We start from the raw sequence: 7,500 nt of genomic DNA, 5'->3' as shown, positions 1-7,500 counted from the left end.
TGAAACAGTAGGTAAAAACCCATGATGTAAAAAAAAAAGAAAAAAAAGAAAGTTGCGAAAGTGGCAGTAGGAGACGAAAAAGAGGGAGCAAATTGGTTTCCAACAAGACCACTGGAAATGACTTGCACAAAAAGCGAGTAAGATAACTACAGTAGCCTATATGAGCGTCCACACTGAAGAACAATAATGTTATAGCCTAAACAGTGCATCAAACATGCACTGCGCAGTTCCGTGTAACGGAGGGAGAGAGAGAGAGGGGGAGAGAGAGAGAGAGAGAGAGAGAGAGAGAGAGAGAGAGAGAGAAAGAGAGAGAGATCTCAGACTCCGTGGTGTTTAAACCTTACCGCTCTGAATCTGACAGACAACAATTAGTAATAATAATTATAATCCTTTGGCAGAAAACATCCTTTTTAAAATCAGATCCAAAAGTTTTCAGCAGCTAGAATAGAGAGTTTGATATTGTTATATCAGTTTTTTTGCTGCACAATGCCAGTTGCAAATTCCTTTCTTAAGTTAATTGTTTGCACCTGCTGTGCTGCTGGGGAAGATCTCCGCCAGGCCAGGGTTGTCTACCCCTGCCTGTGAAATTTATAAGCTGTCATAGTGGCCAATTAGAATGGAATCTGCTCATATACTGATATACTGATACAGAACATATAAACATTTTATGTCCAAAACAGTTCCTTAACAAAAAACAAAAAAAATAGCCGATCTACAAGCACAACGCATCTTATCTTAACGCGTTGGGAGCTTGTAGATCTGCTATTTTTATAGTGCAACACTCTTCTATGATGGAATCTTTTGCTTGTTTATTTTCAGGGAAAATAAGGGGATTTTTATTTTAGGGAAAAATTCAGGATCAAATTCGTTATCCTAATGGGACTATTTGACGAATGTTCCGGGCCAGTGGTTACAATGGTGGGGCCAGTGATCTTGGAAATCCACTGGCAAATTTCCCTTAATGTCTACACCTGTATATACAGTAGTATGTATTTTTAACTTTAGGCCTTTCAGTGAATGATCAGCTGGCATCAATATTATATCCATATCATATTAGACTGGATATTGTCTGTGATTTTGGATATTGTACTATTGTGATTGATTTGGCATTAGTGTTCTTCTAGCTTATTGGTACTCAAATTGAAGTATGTCTTGTAGGCCTACTTGGCCTGAAAAAAGGGTATTGGAGCAACCCTATTTTCTAGTTCTTAGCTAAAGAAATCGGTATCGGAAAAATCGGTTTTGGCAGGTCAGACCTTCATAAAACCGGTGAATTGGTACCGGCCAAGAATTTTGCAATGGGTCCATCTCTAGATAGGATAGGATAGGATAGGATAAAGCAAACGGGGGCTCAGCAACCTTTTAGTCAGTGTGCCATATCAAGTTTATGGCACCTCATCAAAATAAGTATATTCCAGCAGATGTTGATTCCCCATATCCATACTGTAACAACATTTTAAAGAAACACCCAACCCTGCTGTAGTCGCTATAGCATGCAGTACGATCTATCTATCTATCTATCTATCTATCTATCTATCTATCTATCTATCTATACATTCTATACATCCAATGAAATCCCTAATCCATGAAATACTACAAGGTCATTCATAGAGGCTGAAGTGGTGGTTGGTTGTAGATGGATTTTGTAGACAGACAGACAGACAGACAGACAGACAGACAGACAGACAGACAGACAGACAGACAGTCTCAAAGACTGTAACACACACACATACATACAGTAATACTTGCAAACATATTCACAAAAACATGCAGTAGCGTGCTTGCACTTGTTTTTGTTGATAAAACTACTTTCTGTTTAAAAGCTTCATTCTTTTATTTATTTCATTTATTGCATTCTCAATCAAATGTAACTGTGTGTGTGTGTGTGTGTGTGTGTGTGTGTGTGTGTGTGTGTGTGTGTGTGTGTGTGTGTGTGTGTGTGTGCGTGCGTGCGTGTGTGCGTGCGTGCGTGTTTGTGTGTGTTTGTGTGTGTGTGTGTGTGTGTGTGTGTGTGTGTGTGTGTGTGTGTGTGTGTGTGTGTGTGTGTGTGGTCTATGGGGAGTGTGTTATCAGCTATGCATGGATGGATGGATGCAGGATGGAGGGTTGAAGAGAGGGGTCACAGCAGGAAAGGAACATGTTTCGTGGTTTTTAAAAGATCTTGTTTTTTCTGCTTGTTAGATTAACAGAGAGAGCAAGAGAGACACACAGAGAGAGAGACAGCTTGCCTACATGTGTATTATGTATAATGTGTATCTGTATATAACTATTATTAACAACAAATGAACATTTTCATAGTTTTGTAAGCTAGTTTTTGGGACAAAGCTCACAATTATTTATTCCCTTCTAATTCTGGATCGCAAGAGCCCAAGGACAAACCTTTCCCAGTGCATGTTCCACGTCTGCCTTTTATTGTGCCACCAGGAGGCCGACTTATGTAAAACAATTTATTTGATATAGAGGCTTTTATATTACTCCTTCAGATTTGATCAAAATGTGATCAAAACTTCACACAAATCATTACACATGATCTCTATAGTGCAAATCATGAACACAGCGTCCGATTGCGGTGCAACTTTACTCGCACATTCGCACTACGTTGAGGAACAAATCACCCTTTAAACATTGTCCTATTGTAGCACTACCAAGAGGCAGATTGTTGTCAAATTTCTCACAGGAGAGTTTTTTTTTTTGGTCGTTCAGTCCGAGTGTATCGAAAATGCAAATCGGTTAAGGCAGACCGAAGCTTGTGATTGGCTGCGCGGAGGTGACGAAAGTCTGGGGGACGGAGATACACCTAAACCTAAACTTAACCATAACCTCAGTAAAACTAACGCTGGTGAATGCTAACCTGGTTAATGTTAACATGACGATGCTGGTGAATGCTAACCTGGTGAAATGCTAACCTGCCGACACTGGTGAATGTTAACCTGGTGTTTTCTCACATCTCTATAGCTTTGAATTGAATTGAATTGAATTGAATTGAATTGAATTGAATTGAATTGAGAGAGAGAGAGAGAGAGAGAGAGAGAGAGAGAGAGAGAGAGAGAGAGAGAGACACACACACACACACACACACACACACACACACACACACACACACAATTGACTCTCATTGACTCACTTTGTAAACACTGCCTGCATTCAACACGATCTAACTTTACATGGGATTATCGAAACTGGACAATGTTTTCCTGATTCCATGACCATGATTGGATCGACGCGTTTTATTATATAATTTTTTCAAAGGTTAGTGGAAAAACTGTGAAAATGCTGACGGGAAATGATATCTGGCAGGGAATGAGTTCAAGTGTCCTTTGAGCAAGACGCTGAACCCCTAACTGCTCGCCAGGTTGGTGTTGGCATGGTTTCCTCTGCCATCGGTGTGTGAATGTAATCCACAAAAGCACTTTGGATGAATTTGCATACAGTAGTTATAAGCAGACACATTCAGATGTGTGTGTACAATGAACAATCCAGCCTTTTATCACCTCATTAACTTGCCTTGACTTCAAAAACTGCAATTTGAATTTGATTGCTGCGAATCCATTTGGCTCCACGTTTCCCTCCGCAAAACCACTCCACTTTTCATAATTATGTAATAATTATGTTTTCTCTTCCATTTGCTATTTCGTATATTTTAGTCACTTAGACACCTGTGGTGTTTTGCCTTCATCGCTTGCAAAGTGCTTTCACACATTGTGTGGCCTTGAGTGAGCAATTTGACCTGCCACGTGGTTCTCACATGTCTAACAATGGAATGATTTTGTATAAGAAGTACAGATGTAACAGATGTATGAGAACAGTAAGCGTGTGTGTGTGTGTGTGTGTGTGTGTGTGTGTGTGTGTGTGTGTGTGTGTGTGTGTGTGTGTGTGTGTATGTGTGTGTGTGTGTGTGTGTGTGTGTGTGTGTTTGCAGGGGCGTCACAAGGGGGGGCAAGTGGGACTGAGTTACTAGGGCCCAAGGTGGAGGGTCCTGGAATTATTATATACTTTAGCTATTGAAAAATAGCAGCTCTAGATCTGCTATCTTTGAAAAGTCGTGAAAATGTGTGCAAATCTTTGAATATATGTGTCCCAGCACGCCAGGCGGCTAGTCATTGTTTTTTTTTCATTTTCATGTTTTCATTTCATTTGAAAGCTGGGGATCATAGCTACAAAATGATATATTGGTTGTGGAGATTGACCCAACAGTTTTGAAGATATGGCTTATAGAATGATGCCATGCTGAAATAGTACTTTTGAGATATTCAAGTTTTAAATAAATTTCTAACCTGCAATGACCTGACTCCGCCACATGGGGAGCAATCTTCAATTCAATCTTCAATTCAAAGAAGCTTTATTGGCATGAGAACACAAACGTTTACACAGTGGTGGAAAAAGTACCTACATTTTATAATTAAGTAAAAGTATCAATTCTGCAATGTAGAATCACTCTGTTACAAGTAAAAGTCCAGAATTAAAAATGTACTTGAGTAAAAGTACAAAAGTATTGGTATCCAAATGTACTTAAAGTACCAAAAGTAAAAGTACAAAATGTTTGAAAATAGCAGATGTACAAGCTCACAATGCGTCGCACCGCAATGCGTTGTGAGCTTGTAGATCGGCTATTTTCAAATAGCCTTGGTATAACATAGGGCTAAAGTGGTTTATGTATGTTTTAAACTTTAGTTATTGCTTTATAGATTTTGATTTTAATAGTCCAAAACATACATTAACCACTTCAGCTGTTATTGTAGTATTAAAAAATATATGTTTATTTAATACCGGACTTCTACTTGTAACAGAGTATATCTAAATTGCAGTGGGCATATACTTTTACTTAGGTAAATAAGATTCTTCCTATATAGCATTATTGGGCTAAATGTAAAGACGCTACGCTGCGCCAACCGTGAATTCAACACAATCTGCTGTTGAGCAGTTTAACCAATTTGCTATGTACGTCTACACAAACGGTCAGATTACAAAGATAAATTGCTTAGTGAAGGCTCACGGATGTCACCATAGGGTACGCTCCAGCAGAATGTCCCGTAATGATCGTATTATTTAACGAGGAGCATTTTAATCCGATCGGGTAATTCTGCTTGAGCGTACCATACTGTGACATCTGTGAGACTTCAGTAAGCACTTTATCTTTGAAATATGAACGTTTTTGTAGACGTACGTAGCAAATAGGTTTAACTGCTCAACACGAGGTTGAAGTGAATTTATTACGTGCGCAACACTGTAACTCGTGCCCTATCTAAATTGGTCGGGCTAACTGTGCTAAATGTAGCATAATCAGTGTTTGTGTAACTTCAGTCAGAAGGATAATCTGACGGTTCTGACAGACTTAACCTCCTCGCGTTGTGAGCTTGTAGAAGAGCAAAAATAGAGTTGGGTCGCCGTTTTATTCCATGTGTAATTGTTTATACCATGCCTGCGTTAGCCTGCAGCTAGCGCTAGCTAACGTTAGCGTTAGCCGTTAGCCACTCATCCAGAATAGTCTAATAAGTCAATTTTCCAACGGCGAGTGAACGATTGTATTCCGTGTCCTTCATGGATTTTTTTCCCCCTGGCTGTCAATGTTTTTATTGTCCAAAAAGAAAACGCTCTGAACGTTAAAACTAGACAGTTTACGATCATGACACTGTTCTCAATGCTAAGTCAATGCTAAGCAGGGACAACAAAGGACTCCTCGCATCCGGCTCAGGCAGGAAACGGAACGGATCCTTTTTTTTCCAAACTCGAGAAGAAGAACAGCGCCAGAAACAGCGCAATAATAAATAAATAAATAAATAATAGATTAAATCATTATAACAACGTAACGTGGTTCATTTGGAACATACGTGGCACTACATTAACGGGATAAATACTGTGGTTTGCAACGCTAGGTAATGGAGTCCCGATTTTACCGCATTTGACTACAAAGGGCTGACAAACTGAGGCTTGATTAAAAATAAACAATGCATTGTAGCTACATGGCTGGGAGGACCAACAGAATTGTCCCGATCTCTCACATTAATTAAAAAAAGTCTTATTTACATGCAGAGTTAAGCTCTGGCGTTTAAGTGAAATGTAGCCTGATATTTATGAAATACTTTTGTGGCTTTATCACATTTTAAAGAAAAAAAGAAAAAAGTTATTTCAGCTGTGGTCTAAAGTGGTACCATGCGAAATGACTGGCTCTGGGTGAGATTCAGACACATATGTATTTTTTAAGCGAACGTTTGCAACTCAAATATTGCTTCTGGGGGGTTCTTGGAACTAAATATGGGGATGGGGGTCTGTGGCCAAATACATATCATTTTGGGGGTCCTTCACATGAAAAGGTTTGAGCACCGCTGACATAGATACATAGGTTTTTCGAAAAACTTTAGAAGGATTTGAAATATTCAAAGACTTGCACAAATTTTCACGATTTAAAATAAAATAGCAGATCTACAAGCACTGAGTGCCGCACTGTGAGCTTGTATATCTGCTATTTTTCAATAGTTAAAGCAGAAATTTGGGAGTGAAGGTGCGACACTCCTTTGGGTGTGCGTGCGTGAGTGAGTGAGTGGGTGTGAGTATGCCCGTGCGTGCATGCGTGTAAGAGTGTGTTTTCCATGCAGTGCATGCAGTATGTATGGTCTTCCCCGTTCATTACCCATGGCGGGAACACTAAAGGTGTAACAAAGTTCAATTATCCACTCCAAATGAAATGGAAATGGTAATCACTATCTTTTTGTTTTGTTTTCACATGTCTGGAATGGAAGAGATCATAAGGTTTTGTGGCAGTGGGATGAAAAGCACAATAATCATGATTCAGGGAAGTTGCAAAGAGGTCAGTTTGATCCTTGCATTGCTGTCATCAAAATAACAGCAAACAGAAGGCTTGTTAAAAGAAAAATAAATCTAATCAACTAAATTTATTGACATGCTGTATGGAAAAAATAAACAAACAAATGATTAAAGACAAAATATCACAATGCTCTCAAGTTCACAAGACTTGATTATTTGATTAATTGAAAAAGTAATTGAATAATCACTTTTACAATAATGGAGCCTACACTTACTAAACAGTATATTTATTAAGTTAAATGGTTGTATTTTAAACAGCTCTCTCTCTCTCTCCCTCTGAACTGGAAGACAATATTTACAAAGTAGAGAGACAGTTTTCAAGACAGCAGGTATGCTCAGCAGGTGTGTGTGTGTGTGTGTGTGTGTGTGTGTGTGTGTGTGTGTGTGTGTGTGTGTGTGTGTGTGTGTGTGTGCGTGCGTGCGTGCGTGCGTGCGTGCGTGCGTGCGTGCGTGCGTGCGTGCGTGCGTGCGTGCGTGCGTGCGTGCGTGCGTGCGTGCGTGCGTGCGACCATGCGTGCGTGCGTGCGTGCGTGCGACCATGCGTGCGTGCGTGCGTGTGTCACCAACAAAGGTAATCGCTCTTCTGTAACGTTTCTTTTTTTTTCTTCGCTGTTTCCCTTCTGCAGACGCACACCCTTGAGTGAAACAGCATGTTTCTTCCTCCTGTCAAAATTGACA

The 7,500-nt window shown here is 39.8% G+C and overlaps 1 protein-coding gene across 3 annotated transcripts in view; it reads left to right on the top strand.

Moving 5' to 3' along the window:
- The window catches only part of LOC308306559 (receptor-type tyrosine-protein phosphatase mu-like), a 144,849-nt gene that overhangs the window by 86,478 nt on the left and 50,871 nt on the right, over positions 1-7,500 (top strand). The window lies entirely within an intron of this gene.

Source organism: Nannobrachium achirus, assembly GCF_963921795.1.
Source record: "Nannobrachium achirus genome assembly, chromosome: 21".
In the NCBI taxonomy this organism is placed as follows: domain Eukaryota; kingdom Metazoa; phylum Chordata; class Actinopteri; order Myctophiformes; family Myctophidae; genus Nannobrachium; species Nannobrachium achirus.
The sequence above is the reverse complement of the archived record's forward strand: the minus strand, read 5'-3'. Positions and strand labels throughout refer to the sequence as shown.